Source organism: Phodopus roborovskii, unplaced genomic scaffold, assembly GCF_943737965.1.
Source record: "Phodopus roborovskii unplaced genomic scaffold, PHOROB, whole genome shotgun sequence".
Lineage (NCBI taxonomy): Eukaryota > Metazoa > Chordata > Mammalia > Rodentia > Cricetidae > Phodopus > Phodopus roborovskii.
Genome location: NW_026126560.1, coordinates 551,132 through 570,829, shown reverse-complemented (window position 1 = coordinate 570,829; position 19,698 = coordinate 551,132).

Below are 19,698 nucleotides of genomic sequence, written 5' to 3'. Positions count from 1 at the left end.
AAGTCTCCTCAACAGCTGTCCTCAGGTTTGGAATGGTTTTGGCTCCTGTTCACATTGCTGAACTGTGTCTCAACATGAGTCTCCCAATGAGTCACCTTTGGGGAATCCATAGAGCAGCTGCAGCTCCATCCCATATTGCAGTTTGGGCATCTCCAGAGGGAAGCCTGAAGTGAGGATTCCTATGAAGAAGGTGCCATAGTTCACTGCTAATGGTTCAAGACAGGAGAAGAGAAAGGCAGACAGAAGATGGAGGACATATTACATGGCTATTTCCTACTGAGAGTAAAGGGAGATTCATGGCACTGGTGCACCCTGGGAAATGACCTGGGGGGGACTACCACTCCAGGTCATCCTACCTATTACCAAGCTGAAGGCTGCTGTTCTAGGGGTTATGTCTGCTTCTCCTGACCATGGTGTGGGCAGAGTCTCTCTTGAGGCTATAGGAAATTGAACCAAAATGTCTGACAGCCAGGTGAGAAGCCTGGACAGCTCTGCCGCATCCAGTGTCCCTGTCTTCCAGAGTGAATAAGATTACTAAGAAGACTTCTGTCCCGGCAGCTTAACTCACATTAGCCTTGGGACAGATGACTTGAGTTATGGAGTCTCACTATGTCCTCTCAGCTGGCTTTGTCTTTTCTATCCTAGCCCTGCTGCCACTGGCATCCCGGGCCTTTCAGTATCCTCACTGGAGTGTGCATGGCTCAGGTTTAGGGCTAGACACATGACCAGTGTGATTGGGTCACAGATCAGAGATCGATCCATGTTTGAATCTCAGAACACAGCTGCTGCTACTAAGAAGGCACACTCCCTTTCTGGTGGGCTTGTGGGTCTTGAGCTAACTGCTGGTTGCCATCTCAACCTTCTGGGAGGTCTTCAGGTAGGGACCCCACAAGAGGGATCAAAGGGAAAGACCTGAAGAAGCATGGCCCAATTACTGGTGTCTTGGAGTCCTGGAATGCCCTTTATGAGATGGGCTCTGACACCCCAGGGCAGCAACTTGCTAGTTTGAACTGAATCTTTGTTGCTTGCAACCAATAGATCCAGACCAGTCCACTAAGGCCCCTTGGAAGACATAGCCACTAAGATTGTTGGGGGACTCCTTTGCCCTACATTTTTTAGAAGGAGTCATCAGACTGGGTCTCCTAGTAGGAGAAGCTTTGACAGCTGGGCAATGGCTCACCCACAGTCTAAGGAGGTTCTTACCTCTCTGCTTCACACTCTCCTTCCTTTCCAGTTTCTGTTCCGCCCACCAGCGACGTCCTCCCCCATTCCCAGTCTTGCTCAGGAATCCCACACCTCTCCTCCACACCTGGCCCAACTCAAATAACCACTTTGGGAAGGCTACCAGGGATAGAGTCCTGAACAGAGCACTGCATCCCTTCCTCTGGGCTCCTACCTACCTTCATTACTGCCTTCTGCTAAGTGAGGCATGTGGGACCACATGCTCCCTTATCTTTCTCTACTTTAGATTATCTTCTCAGGTGTCCCGTGTATCCAGCACTGATTTGTACATTAGAAAAAAAAAAATTTGTCTTCATGCTAGGGACAATGGCTGCACACCTTTAATCCGCAGCACTCAGTGGGGCAGAGATGGGCTGATCCCTGAGTTCAGGCCAGCGTGGTCTGCAGAACCAATTCCAGAACAGCTGGGGCTACACAGAGAAACCCTGCCCTAAAATTAGTTAATTAGTTAGTTAGTTGACTAATTAAATTAAGAAGTTGTCTTCTTGAAGCTATGTTCTGACAGAAAGACCAATAAATATCCGTAAATCAGCCAATCGCAGATGTGTACCTAAGAGTAAAATGCTATAGAGAGAAGCGGGCAAGGAGACCTTGGGTGGGTGTGTGCATGTGTGCACTTTACATGATGAGCCCAGGGAGCATTGAGGAGAGGCCTGAAGGAGATCAGGGAGTGTGGAGGATTGAATGATGTCACCAGAAAAAAAAAAATGGACCCAATTTCTGATGCCCCAAACATTATTTGGAAGGCATAGGATTTCAATGGGAAAGCATCCTGGGTTTTGCAAGTTGTCCCAGATCCAATGACAAGTGTGTTGATGAGAAACACCCAGAGTGATGGTGTGTCTGGTCCTTATTGGCCTTTCTGGTCTCTTACAAGATGTAAAGAGAGTGTGAATGAGCAGAACCTGCCTGTTTGATGGAAAGAGAAACTTACTCCATTGTTCAGAGAGGGGGGTGTGCCGGTTCCATGCAGGTGTGGGTCCTAGGTTGCTATCAGGTTGCTAGGTGCATTGTTCAGGGAAGAGTCTGCACATTATGGACAGGTAAGGCTTTCAGTCCTTAGCATTAGGAAAGGGGTGTGTACAGCCGAAAGCAACCAAATCTTGGGTTACCAAAGGATTCCTTATGCTTGCCTGGCCACAGTGCTGCGTGGAAAGCAGAATTTAGCAGCAATGAACTTGGATGTTCATTGGAACAGTTCCCAGCAGGGTTAGCTGTGTGGCCTGACTCCCCTCACTGCTTACAGTGAAAGTTGAGATGGAAACAGTAAACTGAGGAGGAACCTGACACGTGAATGGGAACCAGCCTTGTGGACAGTGGAAAGCCATGACATGTCTGTTTTGAAGAGGAAAAAATCAACCGTTGGGAAGATAAGTGCTGGCGAGGTGATGAGCAGGTAGCTGAAGAGATTAGAGTATGACTCAAGTCTACTCAACCATCCCAAGAATGAGACAGAGGTGGGCTTTACTAGGAGCCACCTGGGGCAGAGCCTTTGTTTAATGGCACAGACCCCTACCACATATGGCATCCCACAGGTTTTTGAAAGTACCACCACCTGGGGCAGCAAGGGAGGAAGACAAAAGAAAACTCCAGAAGGCTATTGGAACTCAGCTGACTGAGCCATTGCTACCCCAGGAGGATTAGCCTTGGGCCTTGCAGTGTTTATTTTATGTATGAGTGCTTTATCTTCATGTATGTCTTTATGCCGGAAGAAGGCATCACATCCCACTGGAGATGGCTGTGAGCCAGCATGTGGTTGCTGGGAATTGAACTCAGGACCTCCAGAACAGCAGCCAGTGCTCTAACCTCTGAGCCATCTCTCCAGCCCCAGTAGTTACTTTGTTGTCACTCTGAAGCACCTTGAGTATTGAAGGGCTGGTGCTTGGCTCCCAACTTCAGAGGATCTTAGAACATCATGGCAGGAAAAGCATAGCAGCTAATAAGAAAGCAGAGAGAGCTGGCCAGAACTTTCTAAGGCCCACTCCTGGTGGCCAACTTCTGCCAGACGTGCTCAACCTCCTAGAAGCTCTACAGTCTTCAAAATAGCACCACAGTGCAGGAGGGATGGCTCAACCAGTAGAAGGCACTTGGTATGCAATTTTGATCACTGGGACTCACATAGTAGAAGAAGAGAACTGACTCCCACAAATCGTCTTCTAAACTCTACCTCAGTCATTCTCGGCCTTTTGGAGTTCAAATGACCCTTTCACAGGGTGTTAGTGGACTTTTCTTTCCCACCCTCCAGTTCCCAAATAACCAACTCAGAGACTTAATATTAATTATAAATGCTCGACCGATAGCTCAGGCTTATTACTAACTAGCTCTTACAACTTAAAAGAACCCATTTCTATTAATCTACATTTTGCCATGCGGCATCACCTCTCTTTCATCTTCTACCTCCTCCTGTTTCCTCTTTATGTCTGGCTGGTGATCCCTCTGACTCTGCCATTCTTCTCAGCATTCTCTTTGCCCTGAAAATCCTGCCTAGCCATCGACCAATCAGCTTTCTATTAACAATGAGAGCAATCCATATTCACAGTGTACAAAGACTGTTCCGTAGCAACAGGGGTCACCTAAGACCATCGGTAAAGCACAGACATTTACATTGTGATTCGTGACAGTGGCAAAATTACCATTATGAAGTAACAACAAAACAGTGTTATGTTGTGGTGACCCCCCAGCAGCATGTTTTGATTCTCAGCTTGATGTATTCTTTTGGGATATTAAAAATATTGTTCAACTTTATTTATGTCTCTCTCTCTCTCTCTCTCTCTCTCTCTCTCTCTCTCTGTGTGTGTGTGTGTGTGTGTGTGTGTGTGTGTGTACATGAGTACAGTTGCCTGCAGAGGCCAGAGGAGGGTATTATATCTCTTGGAACTAGAGTTACATGTGATTGAAAGCCACTGGAGATGGATGCTGGGATCTGAACTTAGATTCTCTCCAAAGCTGGTAAGCACTCTTAACTCCTGAGACCTATATTAGAATTTAAAAATGACATTTACTTACTTATTTTGAGGGTGGGGGTATGTGCCACAGCTTGAAAGTAGAGTAGTAGATCACAGCATTAGGAGGATTGACAACCACTGCTCTAATTTCATGCTGGTCCAGGCAACTGTACTCATGTATATGTGTGTGTAATAGTACCCAACTTTAATAATCAAGGTCTTCTACAAAATTAACAGGAAAAAAAATGAATTAGGTCAGCCAAAAGTAAACCAAGATATGAAGAGAGGCTGGCTCTGTTCTCAGGGACTCTTGTGCAGAAGCTTTCTTCATGACAAAGCCATAGGCAGTCTGGGAGCTCACCAACAAGGGAGCTGATCAAGATACTAGGTGAATATTCCACAATGAAAACCAACAAACCAGTCTGACATTGGTGGCACACGCCTTTAATCTCAGCACTCGGGAGGCAGAGGCAGGTGGATCTCTGTGACTTTGAGGCCAGCCTGGTCTACAGAGCAAGTTTCAGCATAGGCTCCAAAACAATACAGAGAAACCCTGTCTTGGAAAACAAAAAAAACAAAGGAGGGAAGGAAGGAAGGAAGGAAGGAAGGAAGGAAGGAAGGAAGGAAGGAAGGAAGGAGGAGGAGAAAGAAAAGAGGAAGAAAGGAAGGGAGGAAGGAAAAAAGGGAAGGAAGGAAGGAAGGAGGAGGAGAAAGAAAGGAGGAAGAAAGGAAGGGAGGAAGGAAGGAGGAAGGGAGGGAAGAAGGAAGAAAGAAAGGAAAGAAGGAAGGAAGGAAGGAATGTAGGGCCCTGCATGGACCCCCGAGGCACCTTGAGCAAGCCTGAAGCTGCTGGCCAGAACTCCTTGCCCCAGAGCCGTTATTGGTACTCTTCCTGTTTCAATAACACACACCTCCTGAGGAGGAGCTAAGCCTGAAAATCCTGTTATTTTCTACTGTGCTGTAAGTCAGTATTTAAGCCGTTCCATCCCCTCAATAAAGGGCATTCGGCATTCTGACATTGCCATTGAATAAATGACCCGCTGTCTTGTCTCTTTATTTCAATCTCTAGACCTTCGCCCGATTTGTAAAACAGATAGTAGCACGGGTGCTGCAAAGGAAGGAAGGAAGGAATGAGGGAGGGAGGGAGGGAGGGAGGGAGGGAGGAAGGAAGGAAGCAGACTATGGCAGACTATGCAATGGCATAAGTAAATGGCACAGAGGCTGTGGTGAAGGGAAAAGCCTGGCACAAACATGCACACTCTGTGATCCCACCTATAAGATGTCCCCACATAGTTGAAGGGAATCCATGATGCAAATGAAATGACAATTGCCTCTGGGGTTGGGGTGGACAAAGACTGGCTACGTAGGAGCAAGTAGTAATTGTCTGTATCATAAACATGTGTCAAGTGAAACACTTAATATCTTTAAAAAGAACCAGAAAGAAATTTTGAACTCAAGTTAATGCCATGCCCAGTTTTAGAGGCGAAGTGTGCTGGTGGCTGTAACTTGCTTTGAAAGGAACACATTATGGGTAGCAACAGATACTCACTAACCAAGTCTTGGGAAACCCATAAGGCGGGTGGCTCACACCCATACTTTCTATATTACTGGGTGCTGTAAGAAGGCTCAGTCAAGGGTGTGGCAATGACAATACAATTCTCTCTGGTGTTCTTGGAATTCCAGAACTGCTGGGGCTGCCTGATGTTTCCGGAAGGTGGGCTGTCTTGTAGGTGACAGGGTCTCTCTGACATCAGCATTTCCTTCCCATCCCTGCCTCACAGTCTCATCCTTTACATGTGATATATACAGCTTTGTATCCTGTTTTTTCCAACTGCCTTCTATCCACATTTTCACATTCATTTGAAAGCTCATGCTTAAAGATATAAAATATCTTCTATTATAGGACATGGTGTTTGAGTGTTCTATTTGCTTGTCTAGTTTTATTTTTTATGACTACAAAGTTTATTGTAGAAAAAAATAAAATGCACAGAAAAATACAAAGACAAGTCCCCAGCAGCCCTGCCCTGACATCCTGATGTTTTGTGGCCCCATCTTCTCCCCCCTCCCCCGTCTCTCTCTCTCTCTCTCTCTCTCTCTCACACACACACACACACACACACACACACGGCATACATACATGTGAATGCCATGCATGCATATGAAGGTCAGTGGACAACTTGCAAGAGTTGATTCTTTTCTCTCTGTGGTTCACTGGGCTTGACCATAGTCACTTTTATCCACTGAACCATCTTATCTGCCCTGTGTGCCACATTAAGGTCCTAAAGGACACTGAGTTTTGTTATCTGGTTTTGATTTTTCCGGAACACACATTTTCAAAGCACCTGATTCTCTGAGGGGTCACAGCCTGTGTCGTGTCCACTCTTGTGTCATTGGGCTAGCCTGATCTTCCTGCTTCCTTTGGGTAGCCTAGGATGATAAGTGTGCAGGTCAGTGTGTTTAAGGGCCTGGCAGAAATACCCAGGGACCATATAGAGAGCCACCCTGCTCCCTGGCCCAGCCTGGCTGCCCCATCAACCCCTACTGGCCTGGTGCCAGGGCTCAGCTGGGAGGTGCCCACTGTCCCCTTGCTGTTCCGCTGCCTGTCCTAGCTGCCCTCAGGGTGAGGATGAGACTTGAGTGTTCCTGAAGGCTGTGGTAAGAGCACAGATTTGTGGCCAGCAATCAGGGAGTCTTACTTCAGGGACAGAGGCTCTTGGCCCCAGTTGCATCCTTAGAGCAGTCCTGGGCCTAAAGGAAGCCTCTGTGAACTGTCCTCATTGTGTTTCAGGATTTCCCGTTTCCTGACCGCCTAACCTATTTATGGGCCACAATAGTTCCTTCCTTAGGGAGCTCTACTGTACTGGCCCAATTGATAGAGCCTCTGGACAGGTCCAGCCTAGGCTTGGCACAGGGAAGGGACAATAAATAGGTATCATTTTACATGCTATATTATAGAGCCAGCCAGGGTGTGGGGTTGATGATTCTGAGGCTTTGCCCAAATACAGCAGTCCATCAGAAACCATGTGTATGCAAGGTGCCCAACCCTTTGCTCAAAGCATTGTGACACACTCTGCTGTGGTACCAATTTCCTTTCTCTTCTCATCTCCTACCTCCCTTATCCACCCTTGCCCCCAAGCTCTAGGCTCACTCACTTCTGGAACATGTCTGTCTTTTCCTGCCCCAGGACTTATGCTTGTGACATCTAAAAACATGTCCTTCTACCCACCCTCGGTAACTAAATCTAGCAAGATTTATCCAATGAGGAGACACAGTTGTAGTTGGACAATTCTTACCTAGCCTTCAAGACCCATATTGGAATGCCATTTCTCCTGGGAGCCTTCCTGTGCCTGGATCCTGATCCACACCCAACCTACTTCTGATATCACTGAGAGGATATTAAGCAAATGCTCTGGGTATTTTAGCTCAAGTTCCCCAGATGCAGAGACTGGATGGAATGGGAACTCTTGGACTTGGTGAGAGTCTCAGGATCCCGGAAAGACAGCAAAGGAATCTGATGGGGCAGACAAAGGGCTAAGCAAATCCACAGCTTCTGGAGAAATCATATCTAACCTAACCTCAGGCTCCAGAGCACCAGTGGCACCAGTAAAGCTACAGTATGTGGAGGCCAGGAAGCAGGGAACTATCCAGTCCTTCAGCTTTACCCAGGACCTCCCAGACATAACCAGGGAATATGGCTTTTTGGGTCAGGGTATCCTCTGTAAACAGCAGCAGAGGAGAGGTGATAGCCATCTTGGGGACCCAGAGAGGCAGGAAAAGCATTTACTATAAGGAGTCCAAATCCTACCAAAAGAAGGCTCCCTGGAGCGGGAACAGCCACCCAGACACCAGGCTGTGGTAGCCATACTAGCTCGTGATAGATTACATCAGGTAGCAGCAAGAATGTCCAACAGTCCCTTATTATGCTTAGCATGGTGTGGGTTGCTTGTTATGGGTTGTGGGGGTAATTACTGACAAGAGATTGCATGCAACTAGCAAACTATTGACCAAAGCCTTGCTTTCAGGCTCATTTGAAGTCAAGTGCTCTAAAGTTCAGAAATATGAATAACCATAAATAGGGACTAAATAACAGATCTATTCTTTGTGAACTGTCAAGAGGCCTTGGTATCTTTTCCAGGGCTTGGCACTTAGTCCAGATCAGAGGATGGATGATGGATAGGTAGATGGATGGATGATTGATAGGTGGATAGGTAGATGAATAGAGGATAAGTGGTAAATAGGTAGATGGATAAATCAAATGATAGATGATAGATAGATAGATAGATAGATAGATAGATAGATAGATGATGGCCGGATGAATGATAGGTGGATAGATGGATGATGAGTAGATGGATAAATCGAAGGGCAGATGGATACATTAATGACTGGATGAAGCCGGGCATTGGTGGCACATGCCTTTAGTCCCAGTACTCGGGAGGCAGAGGCAGGTGGATCTCTGTGAGTTTGAGGCCAGCCTGGTCTACAGATTGAGTTCCAAGACAGGTTCCAAAGCTACACAGAGAATCCTGTCTCGAAAAAACAAAAAAATGAAAAACAGGATGGAAGGATAGATAGTAGATGGATTGAAGGAAGGTTCGTGGAAGGGCTAGTGAGTGGCTAACTGAATGAATAAATGAATGTAGTGAGTGGATGAATAAATGCATGTTTTATATTTTATTTTATTATATACTTTCAGACAGGGTGTCTCTGTGTAGCCTCCCCACTGTCGTGGAACTCACTCAGTAAACCGGGCTGACCTTGAACTCAGAGCTCTGCCTGCACTTGCCTCCCAAATTCTGGGATTAAAGGTGCATACCACTATGTCAGGCTTTAAGTGCACTTAAAATTGATTTATTTATTTTTATTTTACATGCATTGGTCTTTTGTCTAAATGTATGGTATGTAGGTCTGTGTGAAGGTGCCAGATTCTCTGGAATTGAAGTTACAGGCAATTATGAGCTCTATGTGGGTGCTAGGAATTGAACCCAGGTCCTCTGGAAGAGCAGCCAGTGCTCCCAACCACCGAGCCACCTCTCCAGCCCCAAGTGCATGTTTTACACCTGGGAGAAGTGGAATTACAAAAGGCAGAGGTCACAGGGAAGTGTGGTTTGTGCTCAAGGAGGGAAAAGTTGCAGAACAAAGGTTCTAATTTATTTACCCCAGAGCTGAAAAAAATGAATAAACAAAATCAATGGATTCAGGCTCTGCTTTGTTCCTATGCCAAGGAATATCCCTCAAGATAAATCCTAAATGGGTAGATGATGGATGGATGAATGATAGATAGATGGGTAGGCAGAGTCCCATAAGGAGAGAAGAGGAAATGGCAGATTTTCTGGAGAATGAGCTCATGGAATGGATCGGGCTCTGAGAAAAGCCCATTGCTGCTTCATGGCCTCTGCTGGTGCCTTAGGTTAGTCTTCAGCTTGATCAACAAAGGCCTAGGCCATCCAGACATCAGGCAAGTGTTTATACAGGGGAAGAAGTAGGCTGGAGAAGGGCCATATCCCTTTGACCAAACTTAGATGGAGGTGGTCATGCCTAGAGGTAGGGTAGGCAGAGGAGGAATGTTCAAGCTGAGCTGTTTTCAGGTTGGTGAAAAAGAGAGGAAGGGAAGGCGTCTGGCTAAAGGTGTCTATTGCCTGGACCTGTTGGCAGGAAGTTTGTTAGATATCTTGCAACCTTAAGCCATGTGTTGGGAACTCAGGCTCCCCCAGACAAATGGCAAAGGTCTGGCCAGATGTCTATGGGGATGCTTTGGGCTGGCACAAATGGCAGAACATACCCAGTTAAGAAAGGATCATAGTGGCTGGGCATGGGGGTGCACACCTTTAATCTCAGCACTCAGGAGGCAGAGGCAGGCACATCTCTGTGAGTTTGAGGCCAGCCTGGTCTACAGAGCAAGTTACAGGACAGGCTCCAAAGCGATACAGAGAAACCCTGTCTCGGTAAAACCAAAACAAGAAAAAGACAAAGAGAAAGGATCATAGCTCTCATAGGTTCAGAGGTCTTACTCCCCAAGGGCCAGGAGCTGAGGCCCAGAGCCCTGAGGGGGAGGAGGGTCTGAGGCTCTGTGTCACACTGTGTGACCTTGAACTGGAGAAGATGCCTGAGACTTTGACAAAAATCAATGAGACCTGGGGTCTAACCTCAGGTTGGCTACTGGCCAAAGGTGGGACTGCTGACATTCTGTAGCCTCCAGCTCCTCCTGGGGCAGGAGAGTGCAGCAGGTCTCCAGGGACTCAAGGACACCTGCCATCCCTTCCTGCCTTACTTCTCCGTGACATTAACATCAAAACTGGGCTTCAAGATTGGGCAGGGTGCATATGTATATATGCACCGGCCCCGGAGGTTGAGAAAGGAGGACTGCTGAAGCCGGGAAGTTGAAAAGCAGCCAGAGCAATTTGACATGACCCTGTCTCAAAAACAGCTCTAAAAAATAACCATTCCTGGCCCCAAATAGCAAACCCAGAGCCTCGACTAGTCTATTTAGTCCTGTCTCTGCCCCACCCCCTAAAACCTGCTCTTGTCTCAACCATGGCCTTGATGACCACAACCAGGCAGTCTCCATTTCTCACAAGCGCCTGGGGTTTGGCAGCAGCAGCAGCAGCAGCGTGTGTGTGTGTGTGTGTGTGTGTGTGTGTGTGTGTGTGTGTGTGCGTGTGCGTGTGTGCACGTGAGTCCATGGGTTACAAGCACACTCACACCATCATTCACTTGTGTGCACACATACCTGTGCTTGAACACTCATATCTCTGTCACATTTGTGTATGAGACACACTCCTACACATGTGAAAGTACACAGCCTTACACTCCTGAACACACTTAACAGGCCTGCCCTGCCTGCTGGAATCCAGGGTCCAGTACTGGGGCGGTTGCTACAGAGAGCCCATTTGTCCTGATGCTAGCAGGGGAGGGAAGAAGAGAAGCCAAGGTGGAGATGAGGGGATGAGGAGGGGGAGGGGCGGGGAAGGACTGCCTCTAGCAGCCTGTTCCATGAAAGGATCACATTTTCCCTGGAAACACCCTGGCAGCTCCTGCCCTCCACCCCTTTTCCTGACTTTCCTGAACCGAACAGAGGGTGTGGTAGGGATCCACCTGGGCACGGGCACACACTGGTCTCCGGTCCAGCTCGGGCTGAAGAGCCCCTCCCTGCCTGCCACGCTCACTGCGCACAGCTTTGATTCACAGAGAAGCTGAGTCGCTGCCAAACCACAGAAGCAAGTGCAGTGCAGTCCATCCCTTCAAAGGGCCATGGTGGCTAGTCTCCTGCCTGGAGGAGGGATGGGCTGCTCCACAGGGAGGAGGGACTTCTAGCAAGAAGCTCCTTCTTGTGTCTAACTGAACCCCTGTGTGGTTCCTATCCCTGTCTTCTCTGGCCATCAGCGCTGGATGGGTCACAAGCGGATGGCTGGGAAGAATGACCCCTGTACAGGCTTCATTTCCATCTGCGGCTCCTGCTTAGGCTTCCTGCCCCCACCCCACCTTATCTCCTCATTTCCTCCCTCTCCCCTCCTCCTTCCATTTCCCTCTCCATCCCCCTTCCTCACCGCCCCCCCCCCCCCCCCCCCCCGCCTCTTGGGCTTTTTCCTTTCTTTCCAGTCCCAGATTTGCTTTCAGACTCTCTTTCCTTTCTCCTCCCTCCCCAGCTTTCAGACCATCCCCTCAGCCACCCTTCTTCTCCCCCCCCCCCCCCCCCCGCGATGGCTCCCACCAGGGCTGTGTCCTGAAATGGTCCCCATTCCCATCACTCCTACCCCTTTAGTCCCACCTGGCTCCCAGTCACTCCTCTTCCACTTGGGGAGGGCTATTGGCTCCTGATGTAGTCCCTGCTCTGGGGACAGACTTGCCTTTTCTTCATCTCAGCTGCCAGCTCCCCCTCTAACCCACCCCAGCTGTGGCCTTTGCAGATACCCCTCTCCTCTGCCTAGGAGACTATCAGCTGGCTCTACTGCATGTACACTCTCCCTGAAGGGAACAGCCTCACATCCCTTCTTTATCATCATTATTACTATTGTTATTATTTGATCATTTCATATACAAGTGTGTAATGAAGTTTGGTCATTTTTACCCATTACCCTTGGTCATCTTCCTCCTTTTCCCACGGAACCCTCCTGCTTTGATATCTGCTTGTGTGTTGAGAGAGAGCCACTGAATTTAACTAGAGTTTCCTGCATGAACACCTATGGGGGTTATTTACTGGAGAATAGGAGACTTATCAGTGGCTACATCACCCGTCCCCCCAGTCACCATTTACTGCCAGTAGTTCCTCAGGAAGGGGTGGGGGCCTCATGAGCCCCTCCCTCAACTTTGATGAAGTGTTTCCAAGGTCAGTTACCAGGAAGAGACTCTCAGATCAGTAGTCATGCTACCTTGCCCACTGTGCCTTCTCAACAAGGGAAGTGCCTTCTCATATCACTTCATGACCAGATCCCCTCAGCCACTGGGAAGACCCCTCTATGCTCCCTACTTCCTGACCACAAAGAGCTGGTCTGCCCAGCCCAGAATGCAGCAGCTGCAGTGAGGGATTGGGCCATGGTTGGGGTGAGAAATACAAGCCAACCATTCAGAAAGAATAGCTAATGCTGTGAAAGAGAGCAGCCAGTTGTGTGTGTGTGTGTGTGTGTGTGTGTGTGTGTGTGTGTGTGTGTATGTATGTGTGCATGGGGGGGGTTGTGGTGGCAAGACAACAGAACCGAGGAGGCCTCTGACCTACAAACCTGACCCCTTTTCTCTAGTATGGAGGATTCCAGGTCCATTTAGGGGTGTGTACTAGACAGACACCCCACACCCTGGTTGGTGCTGTGGGGTTCCCTGCAGCAGAAGGCCTCCACCCCAGCAGCCACCCAGCACTAAACAGGCTGTAAATCACTGCTGTTGTCTGACTTGTCTGCAGTCTACACATAACTTTGAAAGGAAAGGACAGAATCTTGCTGCCCCCAGCTGCTGCCCCCGCCAACCAGCCCAGAAACTGGCGCAGTAGAAGAGAAAGGGGGTCTTTATGCCCACAGGCAAGAGGGCATTATGTCCCCTGCCAGTCCCCACACAATGCTCTCTGGTGAAAGGGCCTTTTATGATTGGCCAGGACAGACTTAGCACCCTCCCCATTTAGGAGGCGGTGGTTATCAGATCAGGGATCCTGAGACTGTTGAAAGCCATAGTCAGGGAAGCCCTAGACCTAAGAACTTTAGGAAGAGGCCATCTGAGTCTGGAAATGCATAAGGACACAAATGGCAGCTGGAGGGGTGAGGCTTGAGCCCTGTGTTCCCTGCCCACACAGCCTGTGCTCCCTCAGTTACTTGAGACCTTTCCTAATGGAACTGTTTCTGAGGAGGCCAAGCCCACACCTAGAGCGATGGCTTGACTGCCTTGCCTTGCCTTCACTCCCCTCTCCCACCCAGCACATGCCATCTCAAGGATGCACAAGAGCTGTCCCCTCCTGGGTATCCCAGGATGCTGGTTCCTGAGATACCCAGCTTCATGTCACCACTGTGAAGGAGGGACCTCTTTGGCTGTTTTCCTCACACCACACTATGATAACTGTGTCTGTACGTTTGCCATGGGTCTTCCCAGCTAGGATAGAAGTTCGCCAAGGGAGTTTATGTTCACTTACTTCATGACTTGCTCCTAACACCCCACAGGTTCACAGCGACAGTTTGTGTGAATGCATAGATGTTTGTTGCTTAGCCTTTCTCACACCCTGAGAGGCAGGCACAGCGAGCCCATTTATAGACTAAGGCGCTGGAGGCTGGGGGATGTTTCCCTAGCTATGTGGACAGGGAGATACAGGACTGTTTCCAGAACCATTGCCATCTTCAGCATGCTCCCTGGTGTTGGCCCCCAGCACATCCCACATGGCCTCACATGGTTGTCTCTGAAGCGCAGTCACCCCCTAAACCTCTCCCCTACAAGACTGACCCCACTGAGCTGTGCACTGTCAGGTAAGTTTCTTAATACCCTAGTGATCTAGGGCCGTCACCGGCGCACAGCAGGTGTATCTGGGGCAACAGGCGACAGGAAAGGGCTCCTGGGACCTGGCCCTGTGAAAAAGGACAAAAGGACCATAGTCTGACAGCCCTCCCACTTCCATGCCCTTCCCCCCAGTTGGAGGGGGCCATCCTCCCCATTGCCAGAAAGAGGACAGGAGATGGGAAGCCAGGAAGTCCTTTGTCATGACTTTCCCAGGCCCAGAGGCTCATGTCCACCTTCCAACAGGCAGGAATGTCAGACAGCCATGAAGGTGTGAAGTCCCCACAGAACCTGCTTTCTGATAGGTGGCTGTTGTGAGGGCTTGCCTAGAAGTAAGGGATTGTTTCTCCTGTGGTCCAGACAGTCCAGTTTCCTACAAGGAGAGGTACCATCCCTCCTCCAGCAGCACTAGTCTTGCCACTGGGACTGCTTTTTCTTCTCTGCTTCCGCCAGGGTCATAGGGACCAGGATGGGAAGATGGAGCCCATCTTAAGCTCTGTCTTGTCCTGTTCCTCCCACCGACCCTGCCATCAGTTCAGACTGTCCTGGGAACTCCAGACCCTCTTCTGAAACCCTCTTCTTGTCTGCTTCCTGCATGGCTCCACTCTTTCCTCCACAGCCTGGACCACCTCTGCTGAACCTGGCTCCGGCCCGTTTGCCTGCTCCATTGCCAGTCCTTGACTCAGTCAGTCATATTTCCAGATTGGAAGCCAGTGGCCCACTCAAAATAACTAGTCTCTTTCCCTGGGGGCAGAGAGCAGCTGCAAGGAATTAGGGTAGGGACCGGAACAAGAAAACCCCCACCCACAGAGCTGCAGCAGGTGGCAGGGGCCTGTGGTAAGGAGGCTGCCCTCTCCCTGAGTCCGGAAGAGCCTTGTTCACCAAACAAGGCCCTCTCCTACTGGGGTAGAGAAGACAGAAGGAGACTATGAAGGCTGGCCTCCTACTCCCAGCACTCAGGATTGCCCACCTGTGACTCCAACTGGGCCGCTTCATGCCTGGGGCTGCAGCTCAGAAATCTGATATCAAGGAATAGTCTGTTTTTGCCAGACGAAGATGTCTCTGCACTCTTGGTCTCTTTGCTCTTGCTGTCCCATCTACCATCTCCACAGCCCGGGTTTGCATTGCCTAGGTCCTCAGAGGCCTCCTTCACAAAGCCTTCCTCCTTCCTGTAACCTTTGGCCTAACACACGCCATCTCTAGCCATAGTTTGTGAGGAAGCAAACGGTCCTGCTGTCTCAGCTGCATCCCTGAATCCTTTCCCTCCGCACCACAAGAACTCACAGGCACCCCACACTGATTTGAGGCAAGCAGCACGTCCACACAGACCTGCAAACAGCTGGGGACCTAGCCTTCCTGCCTTTCTTGAGCTTTTTCCCTCCCTCCCTTTTTGCTCCTTGAAGATACTCTTCCATCATGTGTTTTAGCTAAGCTACCTCATATCCTTTTTGGGACTGAGATGGGCTACCTGCTAATATGTAAACATTTCAGGCTTTCTCCTAACCAGGATCTCTGATGCTGGCATGATCTGGGAACTTACAGGAAAACGCAGACTCTAGTTTTTGAGCCAGTGACTTGCATTTTAACAAAATCCCTAGGTGGTTTATGTACATGCACAGTGAGACTCATGCCAGGTCAGCTTACTAAACACACGATTATACAGTAGTGGACATTTTTTTGGTGGTGACAAAGTTTTATTTTGTTCTGTGAAAGCATTTATAGTAGCTTCACTGTCCTATGGAAAGTTCAGTATGGCTGCTGTGAGCCACTCTAGGGAGACCGGGCAGGCCATTTTGCATGCTGAAAGCTGAACATGGTAGCTAAGAGTTGTGCAAAAGTGCATTTATTCATTTATTTGTGAGAGAGCCCTGTGTGCAAACGGAGAGCTGTCTAGATCCCACCGCCCAGGACAGCTGCTTTGTGGAAATGTGACTGGAGTTTACAAGGCAGCAGTCGATGGTCTGCGTGTACACAATCAAGCTTTCCCAGACGCCATCACAACTCACAGGTCAAAGGTATTGTCTGTTCTCTAAGACATTTTTAAATTTAATTGTTTATTTAATTTTTGAGACAGGGTCTCACTGGGTAGACTAGGCTGGCCTTGAACTCACAGAGATCTGCATGCTTCTGACTTCTAACTAATGGGATTAAAGGTATGTACCATCACACTTAGTTTATTTTTTAAAAAAATTGCTGGGTGGTGGTGTACGTCTTTAATCCCAGCACTAGAGAGGCCAGCCTGGTCTGCAAAATGAGTTCCAGGACAGTCAGGGCTGTTACATAGAAGCCTTGTCTCAAAAAACAAAATGAAACCAAAGAGAAAGTGCTTGCTACACAAACCATGAGGACATGAGTTCAAATTTCCATTATCCAAGTTTTCAAAAATGAGCCTGACCATGCTCTATAATCCCATAAGCCTAGATTCCAGTCATTGTAGAGGGTGGAGACAAGAGGGTTACTGGTGTTTCTGGCCACCAGCCCAGTTCCAGGTTCAATGAGAGACCCCTGACTCAAAGGAATGAGGCCGAGAATGATAGAGCAGTACGGCCAACATCCTCTGGCCTGTATTTTCACAGGCAGGTGCCTCTGCATATATGTGTGCATACATACATATACTCACAAATATCAAATTCCTTGGCCCTAGCTTATAAAATACAGACTTTCTGGGGCCCAGCTTGTTCAAATGAAGATTAACTGCCCTATCTCAAGAGATACATATTTAGATTTTCTTTCTCTCTCCTTCTCTCCCTCCCTCTGTCCCTTCCTTTCTCCCCCACTCCCTTCTCTGGTGTCGAGGGTTCTGTCCTATGTCTGATCCAGCCTGGAAGAAGCCAGTTGATGTGGTTCTTGGGAATGTAGAGGAAGAAGCAGAGGTCACTCAGAAAACAGAGGAGTGCAGAGCTTTTGCTCCCAGGCCCCGTAAGTTCCCTTCACATCTAGCTTACTCCACTGTGCATCTTCTATGACCTGGAGGCACAGGGCATTGGGAAGCAGCCAGCTCGTGCCTCTGAGCTGTGATGGAGGCTCAAAATTATAAATCCATTAGGCACTGAACATCTGGACGGAACATGAGCTGTGGAAAAACCATGCCTGTTGGTATCCATGGTGTCTGAAGTTAAGCAAAACAGTGCAAGGGGTAGGATATGGAACAGATGAACAGAATCCCTTATAAAATGTCACATTGTCTCACTGCGTGAGTTAGCTATGTTTGAAAGCACCTTCTAGGTCCCCCATCATCCAGGGTTTCTCCACTCTTGCTTCCACAAACTGAAGCTATAGACTCACTCCAAGAGGGGGTAAGCCCCGTCTGTGCTCAAAAAGCTTGAGGAGGATTGTGAGTTGGAGACCAACCTGGGCTACACAGTGAGACCTCATCTCAAGAGACAGAAGACAATCCATAAAAACAATAGCCTTCGGGTTCCAAGGCTCACTCCACAGTCCTCTAAAGCTACCCTGTGTTCACTTGAACCAAAGTATCCTATGAGCCAGGGACATTTTTTCTTACAGTTAGAAGCCTCCCGGAGCCTCTGGCCCTACACAAGGGAAAGTTGGAGTCCTTCTTCAAAAATTGATAAGCACCATGCTACATTAGAAGTTAAAATTCCCTGATGGATGTGCGAACAGCTGTCACCAAAGCCCCAAGCAGGTCCCCTTGTTACTCCTGGGGTACTTCTGTGGCAGATCTGGGCTGTGGGTGCCAAGGATCCAAGGGAGAAAGCAGGTTAAGTGGAAACCTAATGGGGTAGTCTTCAGGTCCTACAGCAGAGACATCCCAAATTGTCTAGTATAGCAATGGCCCTGGAATGAATGTGACTACGATTCAGTCTATTCATGTTCCTGAAGGAAAGAAACAGGTACTTTCTACTGTGGTTCCCCTATGTCTATTCTAGACACTGTGAGCAGGTACCTGAAGTGGTTTATGGTATAGTCTCGTCTTCCAGCAGGAAGCCTACAGCCTTACTTCTGCCCTAGCCAGGAAGTCACACAGCCTTGCCATCAAGGCTTCTATATAGGTCTGTGGATTGGGGTAGTCCCAACCTTTGTCCTTTCAGACAGTCCTGAAGGTGCCTCACAAAGAGCTATGAAAATACGTTACAGTGGGGGCTGGAGAGAGAGCTTCGCAGTTAAGTGCATGGGCAGCTCTCCATCCCAGTACTCGTGACAGTTCACAACCATCTGCAACTGCGGTTAGTTCCAGGCGATGTAATGCCTTTAGACACATGCACAGGGAAAACACCTAACAAGTCAAATAGATAAAACTTTTAAAGCTATGCTGAGGTGGAAGGCTGTGCCCAATGTACTGTGCTATTTATGCTGCTTTGGGATGGGGGTTTGTCGCATCCTAGGTGAGCCTCAATTGTGCTTCACAGCTGAGTGTGACCTGGGGTGTCTAGTCCTCGGGCCTCCACCTCTAGAGGGCTGGGATGAGTAGGCATTCACCACGTGGCTTGGCTTTATGAGGTGCTGTGGGTCAAACTCAAGGCTTCATGCGAGTTAGCCAGACTCTACCAACTGAGCTGTATATTCCCAGCCCTTGTTCTTAGAAATGCCCCAGCTCCAGGCCTCCCAGACTCTAGGGAGAAGGAATGACAGTGGGAATCTGAGCAGACTGTTGAGGCTGTCAGGCCAGGTGTGGAGTGGGCATCTACCTTATGTGTCTGAATACAAGAATCGGGACCCAGTCTGCATGGTACTGTACTTCTGGTTTGAGCTTGCCATGGCATATACTCTCTTTATGATCCATCTGTGAAACACAGATCTCTATGCCTCAGCTTTCTACCTTCAGCCTCAGAGAGTTCAGGTAGTATGCAGCCATGTGGTAACTGACAAGAGCCGTCACTGCCAAGGCCAAGTCTAGTACTTGAGGCAGGGGGATGCCAACACAAGACCAAGAGTGGCACAGGACTTCCATTAAGTGAACTGGGTCCTCACACCTCTCTGTCACTATCAGAATGGCTTCAATGTCTTCATCGGTACAACTGGAGTGTAGCTCTTTTTTTCTGTGACATCAAGAGTTTTTGGCTAAAGCTGCTGCATAGTTGGGAAACTGTTCGAATCCCTGGAAGTGCTTCAGGAAGTCTGGTCTTGTGCCAGCCAGCTTGTAAGCTGGTTACAAATGAAGCAGTCATTGAGCTAGTGGCTAATGAGGGCCATGATAGATCTCCAGTTCCCAGAATGAGCCACTGGGACAGCTGCATGACAATAAATGGACTGTCATTTAGAAAGCCGCCTCTATTAAAACATGATTTCCTAGGAGCTCCACAATGCAGCCCTGCCTACCCTGGTGACCCCAGACTTTATCCCCAAGGTCTGCCCTTCCCCCAGCTTCTCAATTAGTAATTGCCTGTCTGTCATCTTCCTTCTGAGTTGAAAATCAAAGCCAAGGGCTATGTTGTGGCTGATGCCACTGTTCCGCTGGCCTGGCTCCAGCCTAGATAATATCTGTCTTCCTCAGCACCCCGTCACTTCCTCTCAGATGGGTATGCAGAGCATCAGAGAAGTCAGCAGCTGCCACCAACCACCCTTTAGAGGCTGGTGAGGTAATCCC